The sequence below is a fragment of the Ranitomeya imitator genome, chromosome 3 (assembly GCF_032444005.1).
Source record: "Ranitomeya imitator isolate aRanImi1 chromosome 3, aRanImi1.pri, whole genome shotgun sequence".
Classification (NCBI taxonomy): Eukaryota; Metazoa; Chordata; class Amphibia; order Anura; family Dendrobatidae; genus Ranitomeya; species Ranitomeya imitator.
Window position 1 is genome coordinate 596471047 of NC_091284.1, and position 24396 is coordinate 596495442.

At 42.5% G+C, this 24396-nt stretch overlaps 1 long non-coding RNA gene and 1 other non-coding gene across 2 annotated transcripts; one reads left to right on the forward strand and one right to left on the reverse strand.

The window, feature by feature from the left end:
• The first annotated feature begins 440 nt into the window (after window positions 1-440).
• Window positions 441-1120, forward strand: LOC138672224 (uncharacterized). The gene is made up of 3 exons (XR_011319651.1): window positions 441-528; window positions 650-736; window positions 928-1120. It is a non-coding gene; the product is annotated as an uncharacterized lncRNA (long non-coding RNA).
• Window positions 1121-11916: 10796 nt separating this feature from the next.
• Window positions 11917-11989, reverse strand: TRNAT-CGU (transfer RNA threonine (anticodon CGU)). The gene has a single exon. It is a non-coding gene; the product is annotated as a tRNA-Thr (tRNA).
• Window positions 11990-24396: the final 12407 nt, after the last annotated feature.

The following is a 24396-nucleotide window of genomic DNA, read 5'->3' on the forward strand; positions in this document are numbered from 1 at the left end:
AGCACCACCGCCGCCACGAGGCATCCCGCACAGCCTCTTCTGGATCTGTGCCCTCCGGGTCAACTCCTCCAGATCCTAGTAGGTTCCCACAATTATGTGATTTGGATTCAGTGGCAGGTCCCCTCTTCCCCCCCCTCCCCCGGCAGCCAGTGTTGCCATATATGCTAACAGACCTTTTTTTTAAAATGTATTTATTTTTTTTCCTTCACAGAGGCAAAGACACAGCACCACCGCCGCCACGAGGCATCCCGCACAGCCTCTTCTGGATCTGTGCCCTCCGGGTCAACTCCTCCAGATCCTAGTAGGTTCCCACAATTATGTGATTTGGATTCAGTTGCAGGTCCCCTCTTCCCCCCCCCCCCCCCCCCGGCAGCCAGTGTTGCCATATATGCTAACAGACCTTTTTTTTAAAATGTATTTATTTTTTTTCCTTCACAGAGGCAAAGACACAGCACCACCGCCGCCACGAGGCATCCCGCACAGCCTCTTCTGGATCTGTGCCCTCCGGGTCAACTCCTCCAGATCCTAGTAGGTTCCCACAATTATGTGATTTGGATTCAGTTGCAGGTCCCCTCTTCCCCCCCCCTCCCCCGGCAGCCAGTGTTGCCATATATGCTAACAGACCTTTTTTTTTTTTTTCCCTTCACAGAGGCAAAGAGACAGCGCCGCCGCCGACAGCACGAGGCATTCAACATGGACTCTGATCCCGAAGTGCCCTCCGTGCCTCAACATCCTAGTAGGTTCCCACAATAAAGTTATTTTGATTTTGTGGCAGGCCCACTCTTTCACCCCCAACCCAAACACCCCCCCCCCCCCAAGTCAGTATTGCCTTATATGCTGACTGTTTTTTTTTCTTTTTTCCTTCACAGAAGCAAAGACACATCGGGAGACTACAGTGTTATTAATGTTATGTTTTTTGACCCACAGCTGTCGTCAGTGTGAACAAGGAGGATCTTGAAGCCGGCATAGAAAGGCTTATCCACACTATGGCGCGGATTCAGGAGCAGCACAATGTGGCAATGGAGGAGCTGCAGAAGCTTCGGGACATGTGCCAGCAGTTGGAGGCGGGCCAATAATACATTTTTGGTTGTTACATTAAAAATATTTAGTTAAACTATGATTCCATTTTTTTTGTATTAGTTAACTGTACATGAATTTGTTACGTTAATTTGTGCCCTCATACAGTGCTGTGATCGAGACACACCAATCAAACAGTCGTGATAGAATTTCTAATAAAAGCTTTTATTTGAAACATTATTTTAACAAGACAATAAAATAAAAAGTAATGTAAAAGAAGTTAGGAAATCACAAATTGTGATACGACGATTCTTCCGGCTGATAACTTTGGTGCCTGACGGGCGAAGCCATATGTGAAGGTATTGGCGTGTAGGAGTGGTTAGGGGGTGGCTGGCCGAAGTGGGAAACGGGAACATTGTGTCGCATTGGTGTCTGACACTGTGACCAACCATTGTAATATGAGGGCTCTGTCCGCTGCATTGGCCGGGAATAGACCAAACGAGTGTGCTTGTCCAAATCGCCATCTGTACCCTTGTTTACTGCTTCCAATATTAGACGCTCCGCTAGTGTTCTTTGGCTGTCGTCCATTTTGGCCAGTTTGTCAACAACATAGTGTCCAAAGCCCTGCAACGCAGGGCTAACATTGTTTGTTAACACCTTTTTTGCAAGGCTCAACAGTTCATGTGAAACGTCTGAGGTGGCTTTCCGTTTCCTTGGACCTTGCCTCGATTGGGTCCTGGCAGGTGCCGCCTCCACTAAATCTGTTGTCGTGCAGTCCTGTGAACAGTCCAGTGTACTCTCCTGCGCACTGTCATCCTGGGGGAAAAAAAAAAAAAACAAGTTACGAACCTGGCAACAAAAAGTTTGACCACCATAACCGCATCCAAACTATATATTCGTAGTAGGTAAAAAAAGGTTGTAATATATTTTAAGCTTAGTAATATTCTTTAACCTTCCCATTTATTTAATACTTTTAACTACACTGTTCTGACTGCTAGGGGAACCTGATGAATATTTTATAGTCTAAATAGTCTCAACAAGAGTACATCGGCAGCTTGAAGCGATACTATTTTCTATATTGCTTAGATGGTATGGTTTAGAAATATCGCCATTTCATACATATTATGTTCCCCATATAATACTTTACTGCGACAGGGTTACTTATGTGGACATGTTCTTGTAATAACTTCAAACTGATGTGATAATCAGAAGTATAAAACATAAAATGCAGAGAAAAATTATGTAATTATAGGACACATTGGTGAACTTTCGTCCAAAGAGCTACTTACTTGTTGCCCTTGTGACTCCTGCTCGGCGTGGTTCTCCGAAACAATTTGTTCCACAGGTGCCAACAAGCGAAAACACGTGGAAGTCCGTGGCACCTCTTGGTCCCTCAGAAAATTCAGATGTTCAAAATACCAAAGCTTTGGCACATAAACATCTTCGGTGGAAGCCCCGGACTTTGTAGTGTGAAGAACCTTGTTAAGCTCCTTCCTCCACACCGTGCGGAGCACCTGAATTTTCTTTTTAATAACCGCTTCGTTTGCTTGCTCTTCTGGTGCATGACGATTGTAAAGCTCAATGAGCTTTAAATAACCCTCCTGCCTCTTTTCCCTGTTACAATACTCTGGAGATTTGATTTTCCAGAGGCAGGGAAAAGACTGGTATATTTCGATGAATTCCCTGATGAATTCCACACGATTTGACATCTGAAAAATAATTATAAAAAAAAAAAAAATTACACGGTTGACAAAGAGTCCTTTAAACAATACTTTTGCCAGTGTGCCAAACGCTTAACAACAACAGCCACACAAAGAGCTCATGCCTACCATCCATTGTTCCATCTGCCACGCCATAGGCCACCATAACGCAAAACAGTGTACCGCCTGCTTCACTACAGCAGCCACACAAATCGCTCATGGTGACCATACATTGTACCATCTGCCACGCTGTAGCTCACCAGACACAACCAGTCACAACCAGTCACAACAGCGTACCATCCGCATCGCTTCAGCGGCGGAACGAAGCGGTCATGCCGACCAAACAGCGTTCCATCTACCACGCTCTAGCCCACCAGTCACAACCAGTCACAACCAGTCACAACAGCGTACCATCCGCATCGCTTCAGCGGCGGAACGAAGCGGTCATGCCGACCAAACAGCGTTCCATCTACCACGCTCTAGCCCACCAGTCACAACCAGTCACAACCAGTCACAACAGCGTAACATCCGCATCGCTTGTTTCATCTGCCACGCCATAGGCCACCATAACCCAGAACAGTGTACCGCCCGCTTCCATACAGCAGCCACACAAAGCGCTCATGGTGACCATACATTGTACCATCTGCCACGCTGTAGCTCACCAGACACAACCAGTCACAACCAGTCACAACAGCGTACCATCCGCATCGCTTCAGCGGCGGAACGAAGCGGTCATGCCGACCAAACAGCGTTCCATCTACCACGCTCTAGCCCACCAGTCACAACCAGTCACAACAGTGTACCATCTGCATCGCTTCAGCGACGGAACGAAGCGCTCATGACGACAGTACATCGTTCCATCCACTATGCCCAAGCGGTGTAACATACCTCGAAGCTGCGGTGCAAAGCGTGGAATATTCTGTGAAATACTGAATCCGATGTCCTAGTCCAACAAGTGTCCAAGTACAAAGTGAAGAAAGGAAATTTTTGAAACCGGTGAGGTGGCTTGGAAACAATAGCGCTCAGGTGACAAATTTTCCAACCAATTGTGTGCACAGAACCTGTGGCCTATCAGCACATAGCTAGCAGCTCGACACGCCCCCTAGTGAACAACGTCACGCACAGATTATGCAAAATTTGCTCTGAATCGTCTTGTGTGACACGACCGTACGACTGTCCCATACGACTTCTACATCGCAAATACGTCATGAAATTATCGCTCCAGCGCCGTACATCGTGAAGTGTGACCGCAGTGGAGCGATAATTAAGCGACGATGTAACGTCACAAATCGTGCCGTCGTAGCGATCAAAATTGCACTGTGTGACGGTACCCTTAAGAAAGGCAGATTTTAATGAACTACTGAGAAAGGGTAGGACAGGTACAATGGTTGGATGTCCTTAAGGACAGAAATGTCCAAGAAGGATAGGAGATTTAGCTCAATGAAATTCTCTCTGTACAATCTGTAACAATCCCAAAAAGAAGTAATAACTGGAAGCATTTAAAGAGACCAAGATGGATGAACACAGAACTTAAACAATTGTTAAATAGGAAAAAAGAAATGTATATCAAATGGAAAGAGGACCACATGTCTAAATAAGAATATAATGCTATCTGCAGGGTATGCAGGTTAAGCATTAGAAGAGCTAAAGGCAGTAATGAAGTGAGGCTTACAATGAATACCAAAAGCAATAAAAAATGAATTTTGGGGTATGTCAAAAGCAAAAGAAAAGTGAAAGATGCTATGGGATGTTTACATGATGTTGAGAAGTCTACACTTTTAAATTCCTATTTTGCATCTGTGTTCCATAAGAAAGCAAATGTATCATCAAATGACCTTCACTGTGCTATCTAATGAATAAAATAATCCACACTATTTATATCCAGAGATATGGTGAGGGAACATTTAGCTAATTTAACTGAATTTCAATCTTCTAGTCCAGATGAATTGCATGGTACTGAAAGAGATAGCAGAGGAAATTGCTGAACCAAAAGCAAGAATATTTGAAAATTGTGGAGAACGTGAGAAGTCCCAACAGATTGGAGAAGGGCAAATGCTGTACCCATGTTAAAAACTCTGTGTCACCATGTAAGGTGCTATAGCGTTCGTGACGGGGCACCATAGTCTCATCAGGGTCACATTCTGGCTCAGTACACTGTAGTAGTGATCTGAGTCAATGGAACAGCGTAATAATCTAGCTGTGGCTATGCATCTGTGCACTCCATGTCCGATTCATCTTGTAATGGGCTTTTAACTATTTCCCTCTCTAACCCATGCACGGTATGTGTAAAGAGCCCCATGGAGTAAACTTTAGTTTCGCCTGCCGTATCCTTCACTTTTGGTTTGGGTAAAGGACACAAGGAAATGACTTGTTCCTGACCGGGAGCACCCACTGACGACACACTGCTCTTAGATTTCGAACCTTCTGAAGAGGAGGCGAAAGAGCTAGAGGCTGAGTCAGCAAGGAAAGCCAAAACTTTTTCCTGCTGCTCCGGCTTTAAAACCTGTTTTCCTACTCCCAGATAAGGGAGCCTTCCAGGCCTTGTGTAGCCAGACGATGATACTGGCTCAACACCTCGAGCCTTTGGTGCTATTTTGCTTTTCCCACTACGACCAGATGCTCCACCACCACCACCACCCCCGTCAATATCAGCTGGCAACAACCGCCCACGGCCTCAACCGCAGACTTCCTCATTTTTGGAAAAATCAAATAAAAAAACAACCATTATATTGTACTGTGAAACAAGGTAGAAGGTGTATATAAACTTGTGGAGAATTTAAATCTCCCTTTGTTTTTTTGGGGGGAGACTGCAACAAAACTCAGGCGTAGTATATTACACTACACAATGTAAGTGGCAGAACATGGCTGGAAGATGTACGACAAACTAACAGAACTGTGACATAGGTCCACTTAGTGCCAATTTAAATCTCCCTTTTTTGGGGGGAGACTGCAACAAAACTCAGGCCCAGTGTATTACACTACACAATGTAAGTGGCAGAACGTGGCTGGAAGATGTACGACAAACTAACACAATTGAGACGTAGATCCACTTAGTGCCAATTTAAATCTCCCATTTTTTGGGGGGAGACTGCAACAAAACTCAGGCCCAGTGTATTACACTACACAATGTAAGTGGCAGAACGTGGCTGGAAGATGTACCACAAACTAACAGAACTGTGACGTAGATCCACTTAGTGCCAATTTAAATCTCCCTTTTTTTGGGGGGAGACTGCACCAAAACTCAGGCCCAGTTTATTACACTACACAATGTAAGTGGCAGAACGTGGCTGGAAGATGTACGACAAACTAACAGAACTGTGACATAGATCCACTTAGTGCCAATTTAAATCTCCCTTTTTTGGGGGGAGACTGCAACAAAACTCAGGCCCAGTGTATTACACTACACAATGTAAGTGGCAGAACGTGGCTGGAAGATGTACGACAAACTAACACAACTGAGACGTAGATCCACTTAGTGCCAATTTAAATCTCCCATTTTTTGGGGGGAGACTGCAACAAAACTCAGGCCCAGTGTATTACACTACACAATGTAAGTGGCAGAACGTGGCTGGAAGATGTACCACAAACTAACAGAACTGTGACGTAGATCCACTTAGTGCCAATTTAAATCTCCCTTTTTTGGGGGGGAGACTGCACCAAAACTCAGGCCCAGTTTATTACACTACACAATGTAAGTGGCAGAACGTGGCTGGAAGATGTACGACAAACTAACAGAACTGTGACGTAGATCCACTTAATGCCACTTAATGCCCTTCACCTCTCCAAACAAACCTAATTCAACACCCTCATCACCTCCCTGTCCAATAACCCTAAACGTCTCTTTGACACGTTCCAGTCCCTACTCAACCCAAGAGAGCAGGCCCCAACCACGGATCTCCGTGCTGACGATCTGGCCAATTACTTCAAAGAAAAAATTGACCACATTTGACAGGAAATTATCTCCCAATCCCTTCATACCATGCACTGTCCTCCCTCCCCCACTGCATCTAGTTCACTCTCTGACTTTGAAGCAGTTACAGAAGAAGAAGTAAGCAGGCTCCTTGCATCTTCTCGCCCGACCACTTGCACCAGTGACCCCATTCCGTCACATCTCCTCCAGTCCCTTTCCCCGGCTGTCACCTCTCACCTAACAAAAATATTCAACCTTTCCCTCACTTCCGGTATTTTTCCCTCCTCATTTAAGCATGCCATCATACATCCATTACTTAAAAAACCATCCCTCGATCAAAACTGTGCCGCTAATTATAGACCTGTCTCTAATCTTTCCTTCATCTCTAAACTCCTCGAACGCCTGGTCCACTCCCGTCTTACCCGCTATCTCTCAGATAACTCTCTTCTCGACCCTCTTCAATCTGGCTTCCGCTCTTTACACTCTACTGAAACTGCCCTCACTAAAGTCTCTAATGACCTACTAACAGCTAAATCTAATGGTCACTACTCCATGCTAATTCTCTTGGATCTCTCTTCAGCATTCGACACTGTGGATCATCAGCTCCTCCTCACTATGCTCCGCTCCATCGGCCTCAAGGACACCGTTCTCTCCTGGTTCTCCTCCTATCTCTCTGACCGATCCTTCACTGTATGTTTTGCTGGTTCCTCCTCCTCTCACCTTCCCCTTACTGTTGGGGTTCCTCAAGGATCAGTCCTAGGCCCCCTACTCTTCTCGTTGTATACTGCCCCTATTGGACAAACAATCAGTAGATTTGGTTTCCAGTACCATCTCTATGCTGACGACACCCAATTATACACTTCTGCTCCTGATATCACACCGACCTTTTTAGAAAACACCAGTGATTGTCTTACCGCTGTCTCTAACATCATGTCCTCCCTCTATCTGAAACTAAACCTGTCAAAAACTGAACTCCTCGTGTTCTCTCCCTCTACTATCCTACCTTTGCCTGACATTGCCATCTCCGTGTGCGGTTCCACCATTACTCCAAAGCAACATGCCCGCTGCCTTGGGGTCATCCTTGATTCTGACCTTTCATTCACCCCCCACATCCGATCACTGGCTCGCTCCTCTTACCTGCATCTCAAAAACATTTCTAGAATTCGCCCTTTTCTTACTTTCGACTCTGCAAAAACTCTGACTGTTTCACTTATTCATTCTCGTCTGGATTATTGTAACTCTCTACTAATCGGCCTCCCTCTTGCAAAACTCTCCCCGCTCCAATCTGTCCTGAATGCTGCAGCCAGGATCATATTCCTCACCAACCGTTACACCGATGCCTCTACCCTGTGCGAGTCATTACACTGGTTACCCATCCACTCCAGAATCCAGTACAAAACTACTACCCTCATCCACAAAGCACTCCATGGCTCAGCACCACCCTACATCTCCTCCCTGGTTTCAGTCTACCACCCTACCCGTGCCCTCCGCTCCGCTAATGACCTCAGGTTAGCATCCTCAATAATCAGAACCTCCCACTCCCGTCTCCAAGACTTTACACGTGCTGCGCCGATTCTTTGGAATGCACTACCTAGGTTAATACGATTAATCCCCAATCCCCACAGTTTTAAGCGTACCCTAAAAACTCATTTGTTCAGACTGGCCTACCGCCTCAATGCATTAACTTAACGATCCCTGTGTGGCCTATTTATAATTAAAAAAAAAAAAAAAAAAAGGTTCCTCGCATCATGTTCTCATACACTTTATGCAGTATTAGCCCTCTGTGTCTGTACTGCTACATACTGGTTCATGCAGCTTTACATGAACACCTGAGCCTTACACTATAGCTGGTCCGAATAACTAAAGCAATTGTTACCATCCACCTCTCGTGTCTCCCCTTTTCTCATAGTTTGTAAGCTTGCGAGCAGGGCCCTCACTCCTCCTGGTATCTGTTTTGAACTGCATTTCTGTTATGCTGTAATGTCTATTGTCAGTACAAGTCCCCTCTATAATTTGTAAAGCGCTGCGGAATATGTTGGCGCTATATAAATAAAAATTATTATTATTATTATTAATATAAATCTCCCTTTTTTGGGGGGAGACTTCAACAAAACTCAGGCCCAGTGTATTACACTACACAATGTAAGTGGCAGAACGTGGCTGGCTGATATACGACAAACTAACAGAACTGACGTAGATCCACTTAGTAACATAGTAACATAGTTAGTAAGGCCGAAAAAAGACATTTGTCCATCCAGTTCAGCCTATATTCCATCATAATAAATCCCCAGATCTACGTCCTTCTACAGAACCTAATAATTGTATGATACAATATTGTTCTGCTCCAGGAAGACATCCAGGCCTCTCTTGAACCTCTCGACTGAGTTCGCCATCACCATCTCCTCAGGCAAGCAATTCCAGATTATCACTGCCCTAACAGTAAAGAATCCTCTTCTATGTTGGTGGAAAAACCTTCTCTCCTCCAGACGCAAAGAATGCCCCCTTGTGCCCGTCACCTTCCTTGGTATAAACAGATCCTCAGCAAGATATTTGTATTGTCCCCTTATATACTTATACATGGTTATTAGATCGCCCCTCAGTCGTCTTTTTTCTAGACTAAATAATCCTAATTTCGCTAATCTATCTGGGTATTGTAGTTCTCCCATCCCCTTTATTAATTTTGTTGCCCTCCTTTGTACTCTCTCTAGTTCCATTATATCCTTCCTGAGCACCGGTGCCCAAAACTGGACACAGTACTCCATGTGCGGTCTAACTAGGGATTTGTACAGAGGCAGTATAATGCTCTCATCATGTGTATCCAGACCTCTTTTAATGCACCCCATGATCCTGTTTGCCTTGGCAGCTGCTGCCTGGCACTGGCTGCTCCAGGTAAGTTTATCATTAACAAGGATCCCCAAGTCCTTCTCCCTGTCAGATTTACCCAGTGGTTTCCCGTTCAGTGTGTAATGGTGATATTGATTCCTTCTTCCCATGTGTATAACCTTACATTTAGCATTGTTAAACCTCATCTGCCACCTTTCAGCCCAAGTTTCCAACTTATCCAGATCCATCTGTAGCAGAATACTATCTTCTCTTGTATTAACTGCTTTACATAGTTTTGTATCATCTGCAAATATCGATATTTTACTGTGTAAACCTTCTACCAGATCATTAATGAATATGTTGAAGAGAACAGGTCCCAATACCGACCCCTGCGGTACCCCACTGGTCACAGCGACCCAGTTAGAGACTATACCATTTATAACCACCCTCTGCTTTCTATCACTAAGCCAGTTACTAACCCATTTACACACATTTTCCCCCAGACCAAGCATTCTCATTTTGTGTACCAACCTCTTGTGCGGCACGGTATCAAACGCTTTGGAAAAATCGAGATATACCACGTCCAGTGACTCACCGTGGTCCAGCCTATAGCTTACCTCTTCATAAAAACTGATTAGATTGGTTTGACAGGAGCGATTTCTCATAAACCCATGCTGATATGAAGTTAAGCAGTTATTCTCATTGAGATAATCCAGAATAACATCCCTCAGAAACCCTTCAAATATTTTACCAACAATAGAGGTTAGACTTACTGGCCTATAATTTCCAGGTTCACTTTTAGAGCCCTTTTTGAATATTGGCACCACATTTGCTATGCGCCAGTCCTGCGGAACAGACCCTGTCGCTATAGAGTCCCTAAAAATAAGAAATAATGGTTTATCTATTATATTACTTAGTTCTCTTAGTACTCGTGGGTGTATGCCATCCGGACCCGGAGATTTATCTATTTTAATCTGATTTAGCTGGTTTCGCACCTCTTCTTGGGTTAGATTGGTGACCCTTAATATAGGGTTTTCATTGTTTCTTGGGATTTCACCTAGCATTTCATTTTCCACCGTGAATACCGTGGAGAAGAAGGTGTTAAATATTTTAGCTTTTTCCTCGTCATCTAGAACCATTCTTTCCTCACTATTTTTTAAGGGGCTTACATTTTCAGTTTTTATTCTTTTACTATTGATATAGTTGAAGAACAGTTTGGGATTAGTTTTACTCTCCTTAGCAATGTGCTTCTCTGTTTCCTTTTTGGCAGCTTTAATTAGTTTTTTAGATAAAGTATTTTTCTCCCTATAGTTTTTTAGCGCTTCAATGGTGCCATCCTGCTTTAGTAGTGCAAATGCTTTCTTTTTACTGTTAATTGCCTGTCTTACTTCTTTGTTTAGCCACATTGGGTTTTTCCTATTTCTAGTCCTTTTATTCCCACAAGGTATAAACCGCTTACACTGCCTATTTAGGATGTTCTTAAACATTTCCCATTTATTATCTGTATTCTTATTTCTGAGGATATTGTCCCAGTCTACCAGATTAAGGGCATCTCTAAGCTGGTCAAACTTTGCCTTCCTAAAGTTCAGTGTTTTTGTGACTCCCTGACAAGTCCCCATAGTGAAAGACAGGTGAAACTGTACAATATTGTGGTCGCTATTTCCTAGATGCCCAACCACCTGCAGATTTGATATTCTGTCAGGTCTATTAGATAGTTAGGTCTAAAAGTGCTGCTCCTCTGGTTGGATTCTGCACCAATTGTGAAAGATAATTTTTCTTGGTTATTAGCAGAAACCTGTTGCCTTTATGGGCTTCACAGGTTTCTGTTTCCCAGTTAATATCCGGGTAGTTAAAGTCCCCCATAACCAGGACCTCGTTATGGGTTGCAGCTTCATCTATCTGCTTTAGAAGTAGACTTTCCATGGTTTCTGTTATATTTGGGGGTTTGTAACAGACCCCAATGAGAATTTTGTTACCATTTTTCCCTCCATGAATTTCGACCCATATGGACTCGACATCCTCATTTCCTTCGCTAATATCCTTCGCTAATATTTCCTTCGCTAATATCCTCCCTTAAAGTGGACTTTAGACAAGACTTTTCCTCCTCTCCGATTTTTACGATCCTTTCTAAACAGACTGTAACCCTGTAAGTTAACTGCCCAGTCATAGCTTTCATCTAACCATGTCTCGGTTATTCCCACTATGTCAAAGTTACCTGTAGATATTTCTGCTTCTAGTTCTTCCATCTTGTTTGTCAGACTTCTGGCGTTTGCGAGCATGCAGTTTAGAGGATTTTGTTTTGTTCCAATATCCTCGCTGTGGATTGTTTTAGAAATGTTCTTACCTCCCTTCTGAGTATGTTTTCCTGGATCTTCTTTGTTCAAGTCTAATGTTTTTCTTCCCGTCCCCTCTTCTTCTAGTTTAACGCCCTCCTGATGAGTGTAGCGAGTCTTCAAAGAGTTTGTAAGGCTTCAGTGAGAGTCGAACTCACGACCCCTGGTTTACGAGACCAGTGCTCTAACCTCTGAGCTATGAAGCCATGAGTGCCAATTTTAATCTCCCTTTTTTTGGGGGGAGACTTCAACAAAACTGAGGCCCAGTATATTACACTATACAATGTAAGTGGCAGAATGTGGCTGGAAGATATATAAAAAAATACAAGGGCTGTAGTACAATTTCAATCTCCCTACAATGCTCTCAGGACAAGTATGGCAGCAATAAAAAGGACTGCTGCACACAAAAGTGTGGACAAATAAACAAGAGAACTGTGCAGAAAGGAGCAACAGGATTTTTGCTTTTAAAAAAGCAGTTGGTTTGCACAGCGGTGTACAAACAGCAATGCAGCCATCAGGGAGCCTTATAGGGCAGCCTAATAAGCTACAGAGCTGATGCACAAAAATATAAACTCCACTGTCACTGCAAAGAAATGGTGGTGTTGGACAGTGGAAATCGCTACAGCTAAAGCAGTTTTGGGGTTAATCTTCCCTCCCTAACTATATCCCTTCTTCTGATGAAGCTGCAGCAACCTCTCCCTATGCTAAGATCGGCAGAAGTAAGATGGAGGTCAGCGTGCACGCCCCTTTATAGCCCCTGTGACGCCGCAGAAAGCAAGCCAATCACTGTAATGCCCTTCTCTAAGATGGTGGGGACCGAGACCTATGTCATCACGCTACTCACACTCTGCGTTCTCCTTCATTGGATGAGAAATGGTGCTGAAAACGTCATACGAAACGCGAATTTGACGCGCTGATCGCCGACCTCATGGCCGATCCCACACTAGGATCGGGTTGGGTTTCACGAAACCCGACTTTGTCGAAAGTCGGCGACTTTTGAATTTGTCCAATCCGTTTTGCTCAACCCTACTGATAAGGCACCCTAAGGGCCAATAATATACCACCACAAAAAACAAAAATCACTGACTGTGGTGGAAAAAAACAATATTAATAAAATATAACTTTTAATGATAACTAAATAAAATAAATATATGTGACCATTGTGCTTGTTTACAGTCTATCCACCATTCATCCTGATAATAATCAGGCGCAGGTATCATAGCGGATACTACTAATGTATAAAAGGACACTGGTATATAAGAAAATAAATGTATATAAGATCCTAAGAAGAGATATTATCAATAGAGGATATATCCTACATCATATCCCAAAAGAAGAGGAATAGTCCATTTTATATCTCATTGTTGGGGAATGCACCTGGGAGATATTACACTATGCCCTTGATTCAATAGACTAAGGCCGGCTTCACACTTGCGAGTTTTACGGACGTAGGAGCGCAGAAACTACGTCCGTAAAACTCGCAAAACATATGGCACAATTATTCTCTATGCCCCTGCTCCTATCTGCCGTATTTTACTGATCAGTATTATACGGCTTTCTACGGCCGTAGAAAATCGCAGCATGCTGCGTTTGTCACCGTATTGCGCAAATAAAACGTCAATGAAAGTCTATGGAAGCCCCAAAAATACGGATCACACACGGACCAGCAGTGTGACTTGCGAGAAATACGCAGCGGTGTTAGCGAGAAAAGCCGGCAATTCAGTGCGGTGTACAGTAAAATCACACTGACAGCTTCCAGTAGAATAGGTAGAATAAATGTGTACACATAGAATAGGTATATATATATGTCAGTGAGACACATATATATATATATATATATATATATTAATATTTCTTCCAGCGCTAGACAGCTTTATAGCTGGTAATTCAATTACCGGCTTTTGCTTTCTCCTTCCTAAAACCCAACATGATATGAGACCTGATTACATACAGTAAACCATCTCATATCCCCATTATTTTTGCATATTCCACACTACTAATGTTAGTAGTGTGTCTATGCCAAATTTGGCCGTTCTAGCTAGTAAATTAAGGGGTTAAATGGCGGAAAAAATTGGCGTGGGCTCCCGCGCAATTTTCTCCGCCAGAGTAGTAAAGCCAGTGACTGAGGGCAGATATTAATAGCCTGGAGAGGGTCCACGGTTATTGGCCCCCCCTGGCTAAAAACATCTGCCCCCAGCCACCCCAGAAAAGGCACATCTGGAAGATGCGCCTATTCTGGCACTTGGCCACTCTCTTCCCATTCCCGTGTAGCGGTGGGATATGGGGTAATGAAGGGTTAATGCCACCTTGCTATTGTAAGGTGACATTAAGCCAGATTAATAATGGAGAGGCGTCAATTATGACACCTATCCATTATTAATCCAATACTAGTAAAGGGTTAAAAAAATACACAAACACATTATTAAAAATTATTTTAATGAAATAAAAACAAAGGTTGTTTTAATATTTTATTGAACGCCCAATCCAATCACTGAAGACCCTCATTCTGTAACAAAAAAAACATAATAAACCAACAATATCCTTACCTTCCGCAGATCTGTAAAGTCCAACGATGTAAATCCATCTGAAGGGGTTAAAATATTTTGCAGCCACGAGCTTTGCTAATGCAATGTTGCTCATGTCTCCAAAACCCCGGAGAATGTAGGTAAAGTAGGTCATTGACTTATATTTACCTGCATTTGCGGTGAGGCGCCCTCTGCTGGCTGTTCCTAGATCGTGGGAACTTTCCTAGAAAGCTCCCTGGCTCGAGTTCATATGAGGACAACCAGCAGAGGGCGCCCTCTTATGTTTTCGAGCCAGGGAGCTTTCTAGGAAAGTTCCCACGATCTAGGAACAGCCAGCAGAGGGCGCCTCACCGCAAATGCAGGTAAATATAGGTCAATGACCTACTTTACCTACATTCTCCAGGATTTTGCAGACATGAGCAACGTTGCATTAGCAAAGCTCGTGGCTGCAAAATATTTTAACCCCTTCAGATGGATTTACATCGTTGGACTTTACAGATCTGCGGAAGGTAAGGATATTGTTGGTTTATTATGTTTTTTTTGTTACAGAACGAGGGTCTTCAGTGATTGGATTGGGCATTCAATAAAATATTAAAACAACCTTTGTTTTTATTTCATTAAAATAATTTTTAATAATGAGTTTGTGTATTTTTTTAACCCTTTACTAGTATTGGATTAATAATGGATAGGTGTCATAATTGACGCCTCTCCATTATTAATCTGGCTTAATGTCACCTTACAATAGCAAGGTGGCATTAACCCTTCATTACCCCACATCCCACCGCTACACGGGAATGGGAAGAGAGTGGCCAAGTGCCAGAATAGGCGCATCTTCCAGATGTGCCTTTGCTGGGGTGGCTGGGGGCAGATGTTTTTAGCCAGGGGGGGCCAATAACCATGGACCCTCTCCAGGCTATTAATATCTGCCCTCAGTCACTGGCTTTACTACTCTGGCGGAGAAAATTGCGCGGGAGCCCACGCCAATTTTTTCCGCCATTTAACCCCTTAATTTACTAGCTAGAACGGCCACATTTTGCATAGACACACTACTGACATTAGTAGTGTGGAATATGCAAAAAAAATGGGGATATGAGATGGTTTACTGTATGTAAACCATGTCTCAAATCATGTCGGGTTTAGGAAGGAGAAAGCAAAAGCCGGTAATTGAATTACCAGCTTTCTGCTATATCGCGCTGGATGAAATATTAATATATATATACATATATGTGTCTACTGACATATATATATATATATATATATATATATATATACAAAAATAAGCAAATGAAGGCAGCACTCCAACTCCTCTTGAAGGTGAAAAAATGTGACTTTATTGAACCCACATCTCTGTGCGACGTTTCGGCTCACACTGAGCCTTTCTCAAGGCTTGAGAAAGGCTCAGTGTGAGCCGAAACGTCGCACAGAGATGTGGGTTCAATAAAGTCACATTTTTTCACCTTCAAGAGGAGTTGGAGTGCTGCCTTCATTTGCTTATTTTTGTATACATGTGGGCAGATGAGTGGACCATCTTGCCCAGGAGGTCAGGCACCCACCGGTGAGCATTGTGCTGTTCCAATTTTTATGGTTTATATATATATATATATATATATATATATATATATATATATAGACAGTATATATGTTTTTTTTTTTTTTATACATGGATCCCTTGTATAGCCGTATGTCGGTTTTGCAAGCCTGCGATAAAAACACGCAGTACGGATGACATACGGATTACATACGGAGGATGCCATGCGCAAAAAACGCTGAAACACCCTGCCTACGGAGGAACTACGGACCACTATTTTCGGGACTTTTCAGCGTATTACGGCCGTAATATACGGACCGTATTTTCATACGCTGAGTGTGAAGCCGGCCTAATAGTGTATAATTTATTAGATCTATCATAAGTAAATGAAAGCGCTAAACTTATGGCACACTATCCTCATACCACCAATATACACAATATTCTAATTGTGCCTATATTAATCTCACTAAATGCACTGTGGCTCACCATGTACCACCAGCTAGTGCCAATTGCCTAAACCAGTGTAATTAGAATAAACTGCTTATATTGTGGACTCTAAATTCAAAAACACAATTGGGAGATGCTACAGACTTCACAAATTGGTCACCTCTATCATATGCCACGCATCCCTTCCCATAAACACACACTGCCTTTAGTTATTGCACCAAAACTGGTATTTTACCAAACTGATCTTATTGCTCGACCCTGATAGCGTCCTCCTTTGCACTTATATAGCATCGCCTCAATGCGTTTCATCCATACCTCAGATGCTCGGCACATCAGGAGGCTATCATTAGAGTCTTTTTGCTATTAATAAGTATATCGGATCATATTACTCCCGGCTGTGATGTGAACCATTTTGAAAAACTGCAGTCTAGCTTTTTATATCCGTGTGTCAGCAGTGGAGTCCTCCTGGATGTCCTGCAATAGTGTTTAATTTCATTCAAATGTTGACTATTAATTCGGGCTAACACTGAGACACCCTTACTCTGCAGGGCACCCTGAATTTGCTTGGAATTTGCTGCTTTTCCACCACTTGGACTAGCCTGCATTTCAACCTTTCATTAATTTGTCTCTGCCGTCCACATCCCGGGAGATTAGATACAGTGTTGTAGGTTGTAAACCTATTAATTACGCTGCGCACCGTGAGCAAAGTAACATCAAGATTTCTGGAGATGAAACTGTAAGCTTGATATTGTTGATGTTTTTCAACAATTGTTGTTTTCAAATCCTCAGACCGCTCTCTTCTCTTTCTGTTCTCCATGCTTAGTGTATACACATAGAATTACAATGCAAAGATTGAGTCATACTTCTCTCCTTTTCCTCTGGTTTCAGGTCTGATTTTCTTATTGCCTTCATCTGCTACTTGCCACAAGGTGAGTTTGAACGAACATCACATATCTGAAACAGCGTTGCTTATCCACAATTTTGGAAAAGTGCCAACAATTTTGTCCTGCCTATTTTGGGATTTGTGCGTGAAATGATGTCCAATTTGCTTTTTTTCTCTCACGTTTTGTGCTGTTCCAACACACACAGGAAATAAACATGTGTATAGCAAAATATGTAAAATTGCAATATTTTTTTGAGAAATATTTAATTTTATGGAAGAATTTCAAGAGTGTCAACAATTTTGGCCATGACTCAGGAATGCCCTCCCTATAGTCCTCAGTATATAATTTTCCACTCCCCCAAATTCCTCCATATAGTATAATGCACCCGATAGTCCTCCATACATTATAATGGGTGCCACTTAGTCCTCCATATAGTAAATTACATCTCATGTTCTCCTACAGTATACTGCACTCCTCATAGTCCTCCATATAGCATAATGCACACTCCATAGTCATCAATTTTGTGTTTGTTAGTACTGCCAAAGCATATTCGTAGGAGTAATGTACAAACTAGGAAGCCAAACACCAGAACCTGGCAGGTCCCTGTTCAAATGAGGAAAACCCTTCACTGACCCTGGTCTCTCCCTGCCTGACTGCAAAGGTTGGCAATCTAAGGAAACACAATTGTTCCCATACTTGACAGTGGCTTACCCTGAAAGTCTTTACAGCTCCTAGGATCACTAGAGTAGTAAGTCACCAAAGAACAAAGAAATCACACACAAAGCAAATGTAATCAACACAAACAACATCAAAATTAATTAAAACAACAAAGTCTATCACCAGCAGGAAACCCAAGTAGGGGAATGTATTTAAAGCTGCACTCGAAAAGTGATAGGGCAGGCCAACAGAGCAAATTAAAAACACCTGTTATTCAAAACCACCAGAAACAAAGATAACAAAAATAAAACACCCAAAGAAAAGGTGTGTCAGTTGTTGTTCAGCTAAAGAGATGCTGACCACAGAACACAGATATAAGGGTTCGAATCCAGAAGCATGACTGTGTAATGCACACTTTCTGGACCTACATGTAGTTTATGCTCTCCTCATAGTCCTCCATATAATATAATGCACCCCATAGTCCTCCTTACAGTATAATGCACTCCCCATAGTAAACAGTAGGGTATAATGCACACCCCATAATCCTCCATATAGTATAATGCACTCCATAGTCTTCCACACAGTATTATGGCCCCACAATATATTTACTGATTAAAAATGCAAAATTCACTTCTACTCTTTGAAATATAATGCACTCCCCATAGTCCTCCACATAGTATAATTCAATCCTCCTAGAGTATAATGCACTTCCTATTGTCTTCCTTATAGTATAATGCAGTTCCTAAATATATCTATAAAGTATAATGCACTCCCCATAGTCCACCATATAGTTTAATGCACATCATATTATGCCACATAGTATAATGCACCTAATAGTCTTCCATATAGCATAAAAAATGCCATGGTTCTCAATAGAGAGTATAGCACTCTTCATAGTCCTCTATAAAGCATAATTCATTCCCCATAGTCATAGATATCAATTTCCTGTTTTTGGCACATTAGTATATGGAAGAGGCAAAACTTTTCAAGATGGTTGGTGTCCATGGCGGACATTTTGGATCCAACTTATTTTTCCAATGGGAAGAGGGTCATGTGGCACATCAAATGTATTGAGAATTTCACAAGAAAAACAATGTTGTGCTTGGTTTTAACATAACTTTATGTTAGGTGTCGAGTTCCTGCCTCTGCACAGGGGGAATCTCAAACCATTTCTACTGCGGTCTCCCATTCTTCTCCAGCCGCAGTGGAGTCTGCTCAGCGGAGATGTCAGTCCCAGCGTCTTGCTCAGTCTCACTCTGTGCATAGGGTTACTGCTGCTTTTCCAGCTTCTGCCATTGAACCCAGAGCTGGGCAGCGGCGAGCAGACGCTTTTGGGACTAAGTCCTGCTTTTTCCCTTCTGAGCATGCCCAGGGTGAGATCTCCCATTGGAGATCGAGGGTCACATGCTCAGATGCTGCAGCGGTTCCCATTGGTCCTCCAGGAAGGTCTTGAAGGTGCTAAACTTCTGTGGCAGCTTCCCATTGGTCCTTTATTGGAAGGTCCTGAACGTGCTGCAGCTATATAAGCTTCGCATGACCGCACGACCATGCACTAGTGTACATTTGTAAACGTGTGTGTGTTGTGAGTGAAAGTTGTTCTTTAAATAACCCTCCCTATTGGATGACTGTTCGCGGAAGGTGTATGATTGCTGTCTAGCGCCCGACTTACCCAACAGCACATTACACACCAATACAGCTCCTAGTTGCTGTGTCCGCCAGTGCGACGCCGTGCGCTTTCACAGCGCTTTCCTGACCCAAGCCTGGGTGGTTAGTGGCGTCCTCCAGTGTGGCACCGCACACACTCTCGTGCATTCTTTAGTTATTATTTTTGGTTACGCTGACACCCCAGTTGCGGTGTCGACCGCAAGTAGTCTTCACAGACTCAGATCCCAAGTCTTAGGACTGAGCTCGGAGACTCCTTGCTTGTGCTCTTGTGTGCGGTACCGTGGCCCTGTGACTTAACAGGGTTCGCTTCCTTCACACAGGGTGAAGTTAACCCGTGTGTGTAGTCACATTGTACCGCCACATAGTCCGTCATTACTTGGCAGCAGGTTCCATCTCTGCACGGTGGACCCCGGGTTGCGAATGCACCTTATTCTAGGTATCTTATTATTTGGTGCGTTCCGCGAGCCCTAACACTTTATTCTTTCATGAGTTATTTACAAGTTTCTCTTTGTTTACAGCCATTGGCATGTCGCAGAGGTTAACACGTGGGGAGCGGATAGAAATTGTGTTGATGTCTGGTAAATGCTGTATCCGGATCATTGCCGCAGATTTCAATGCAAGACACCCTACGCAAGAAAACTGTCATCATTCCCATTTTATTTAGGTGTATCCATATAAATGGTCCACCCAAAAATGTTTGCCTCATCACTGAACATAATGTTCTGTGTAAACTGAGGGTCCTGTTCCAATTTTTGTTTTGCCCATTCTGCAAATTCAGCACACCGATCTGGCATCAGTCGAACATCCCTTCTGCAGATATTAGCTACTGACAAACAGCACCCTTACAAAATCCAGCTGCTGCAGCATGTCAACGAAGATGACCCAGATCAGCGCACTGAATTTGCAGAATTGGCAAAACAAAAATGGGAACAGGGTTCAGTCACCAACTATACAGGGCGATGGCTCTGAACTGTGCTCCCACCCTGACTGACAGCCAAGCCCAATGCAGAGCTCGTGTCAGTCAGGGCAGGGGGTATGGTTACAGTGAGCACCTACCCGGCACCTGTGAATAGCGGCCATTTCATTGCCACTCATAGTTGCTTGAGAAATCAGGAAAAGTGTACTATGGCGGAGCTTCGTGTCAACATTTTGGGTAATTGGTGAATAAATGAATGTATATTGTTTCTAATTGTCTTTATGTTTTTCAGGTATCTCTTTCTGGAATACTTCCGATTTGTTTGATTACCTTGGACCTACATGGATTTTTTTTTTTATAAAAATTGGTGAACTAGGGATAGTGTGAGGAATTTTTTATTCAAATAAAGGCTCTTTCACACTAGCATCGTACTCGGCCCGTCGCAGTGCATCGGGCCGACGTACCGACGCTAGCAGTGAATGCGCTGCACAACGGGGGCAGCGGATGCATTTTTCCAGCACATCCGCTGCCCCATTGTGAGGTGCGGGGAGGTGGGGGCGGAGTTCTGACCGCGCATGCGCGGTCAGAAATAGTGGACCGTCGGTAGCAAAAAACGTTACATGTAACGTTTTTTGCTGCCGGTGGTCTGCCACAACACGGCGCAACCGTCGCACGACGGTTTTGACGTGTGTCAATGCATCGCAATACATTGCTAATGTAAGTCTATGGGGAAAAAACGCATCCTGCAGACAACTTTGCAGGATGCGTTTTGCCCATAAACGACGCATTGCGTCGTATTGAAAACGACGCTAGTGTGAAAGTAGCCTAAAGTGTTTTTTTCAGTGTGTGTTTTTTATTTTTTATTACAGAGTTAGTAATGGGGGAGTCCAATAGACAAAAACTAGCCCCAGGGCTTGATGCCAGCGGTGATTTTCAACAAATCACAGTCGTCATCAAGCCCAACTATCATTACCCTGATTATCAATGCACTAGGACAATTGGGAATATCTGGGCAAAACACCCCTCTTTTCTATGTGTGTGCTTATTTCTTTTCACTATGGAGATAGTAATGGGGGTATCTGGCAGACACTTCTACATTACTAACCCCAGGGAATGATGTTAACCCTGCTGTTCTGTTCGCATTTGCTATACACTTGTACTGTTCCCGGGTCAATATGACCCAACCTATTCATTCTTGATTTTTCGCTACTATAAGTGTTTTAATTGAATACTTTTTTCATTATTATACTGCATCTGAACATGGTTGATCATAAACAAATGAAAAATTTAAATTTGAACTTAATAATTTATTTTTTTTCATAAAAAGGTTAGGCAGGCTTTTTACAATTATCTTTGATTGTTGGCATTCTGCACACAAATAACAAAGAAGCTTTACATTACTAAAACATGAAATTTAACTTTTTGAAAACAATATTTATAAATCAACAAATTAAAAATCATAAAAACTTCAACCTTTTTAGAAAGAAAAAAGAAAAACTGAACATGTTCATGCGTTTTTACACTGAACACAATAATAAGACACATGTCCTTTACACAGATATTTTGAACATCCAGCACATGTCAGATTAGTCTTATTGTCACAGGAAGATGGACAGAAGCTACATCTCTTCCCTTTTTTACTGGTAGTTGTGCTGCTGCTAGCTGTGCTGGTGGAGCCCGTGGATGTGGAGTCTCTTTCTTGAGCATGCTGGACACTTTCTACAATGGCTGTTGCTCCTTCACTTCTGGGGTCACTTTTCTGCTCTCAATATATGGCCTAACCAGGGATTTGCCCAATTCCTCAAGAAATAATCTTCTTTTATGCAGCTTATTCCGGTTCCAATCAGGGTCAATTTCTCTTCATAAGACAAATGCATTGTATGCAGAAACGTCCAGTATGTTATAAAATAAAATCATTGGCCACCGATTGGTATTGCGTTTGCATGTATATGTTGATATTGCTTGGTCTAAAGTATCAACTGCTCCCTTTGTGGCATTATAATCCAAAATAATGTCTGGCTTTCTGTCTTCTCTATCACTTACGGCATTGTCATGGTGCATTGGGCTCATTAGAATTACCTAAGTTTGGAAAAGAAAAGAATAGTTGTAAAGATATGTATTCACAGTGTCAGTCAATTGACATTTTAGAAACATTTTTATTCAAGTTTTGAAAAAAAAAAGAATACCTGTAAAGATGTGTATTCACCACCATTTTGAGATGAAGTACACATAAAAAACATAACTTTTGCAGTCAGAAATAATCAGAGACCTGTAGAACAGTATAAAATGCTATCGGGTCATTTTGACCCGAACAGTACAAGTGTAACAATCAGCGTGTAGCAAAAAGTAAGCAAAAAAAAAATACAAAAACAAAAAAAATATATACAGCTCCACAAATGAGGAGAAGTCAAGATACCACTAGTTTCCAATCCTCATATAAAAAAAATCTACAGGGTCTCAAAAATCATTTCGGGTCATATTGACTCGAACAGTACAGCAGGGTGAAAGCTGCTGACATCAACCCAACAAACCCATTACCCTGATAGCCAATGCACCAGGGCAATCAGGAAGAGCTGATGCAAAATGCTGAAACTGGTGCAACTAATAGAGGAGTCAATTCAGGGGGGACCATGGGCTTGTATTTTTAGGCTGGGACAGGTGAATAAACAGGGATCTTCCCAGCTTGATAATACAAAACCGCAGATGTCTGTTTTACTTTGGCTTGTTATTAAAAATAGGGGAGACCACGTTGTTTTTTCATTTATTTATTAGGTTAATCCACGTATAGTAAACTACACACATATGGTACTAATACTCTGACAACATTGTTCCCAGCAGCGACCTGTGAGTCAAATGTCTTTCTCATGCTGTTCCCATTCCACTTGAGCACTGCTTACATCCATTTCAGGGATTTCTCTGCCCCCGCCCCCCCCCCCCCCTCATGTTAGGTTCTTCTGGAAAAATTCTTGAGTTTCCCATTGAATTCCAAAATACTCGTTACTGGAGTCGAGCCTGTCAGAGAGTCTGACCTGCTCGATTCGAGTGCCAAGCATTTTAGTGTTTGATCATCACTAATGATATTTTGTCTATACACGAATACATTAAATAATTCACCCAACCTTACTATAATGGATAATAGATTAATGTCAAAATTACTCATTGTGCAGACCTTTCATTATTTTACCCTTCTTTTAAAGGCTTAAGACTTAACAAAGCTGCAAAGAAATGAAAATAAGTGACAGGGCCCTTCTTCAGATGCCTTCTGCTTAGAAACCACAACTATCTTATTTATGAAAAAATTCTGTTAAATCTAAGCAGAAAATGACCAGGCACTTAAAAAAAACATCATCAGTATGCTACTGCTTCTAAAATGATGGACGACGTAAGCAAATACGCAAACTCTCCAAATCCTCCTCAGAATCTCAACCGTCTACAAAAACTTGTAGTTTCCACTCAGTTTTGACTCCAAAAACTCCAGCAAAATGGCTAATTCATTAAAACGGTTGTTGTACACACCAGTCTTATTAAAGGGTTCACTGGTGTACGATGTGCCAAATTCATTAAGAAGTGCATACCATTCAATGAATATGCCTCATCTTTTCTGTGGTATTTGCATTCTTCTGCCTCGCCAGCAACATTACTTGACTCAGGGACTAACGTAACATTTCAGGCTAAGTACAAGCCTGCACTTTTAATGAATTTGACAGGCAGCCATTGTGCCACTCCTTCTCAACCTGGCTTCGCCTAAGCTTTGCTCATTTTGGTGCAGGGAGCTACGTCAAACTGTCATGAAAATATCAAAGTCCCAAATTTTTTGCACAGCTCCATGTTACTAAAAAATAGACATTTCAAAGCATTTTCAACCAGTTTTATAGCAAATACGCTTTTATGAATTGGCCCCCTCAGTTTCACATATTGAAAGATTATGGTATGTACTCTTGGCTATATTGTGCAGCATTTCCCACTAATTTTCTATGAAAGTAAGCATGAG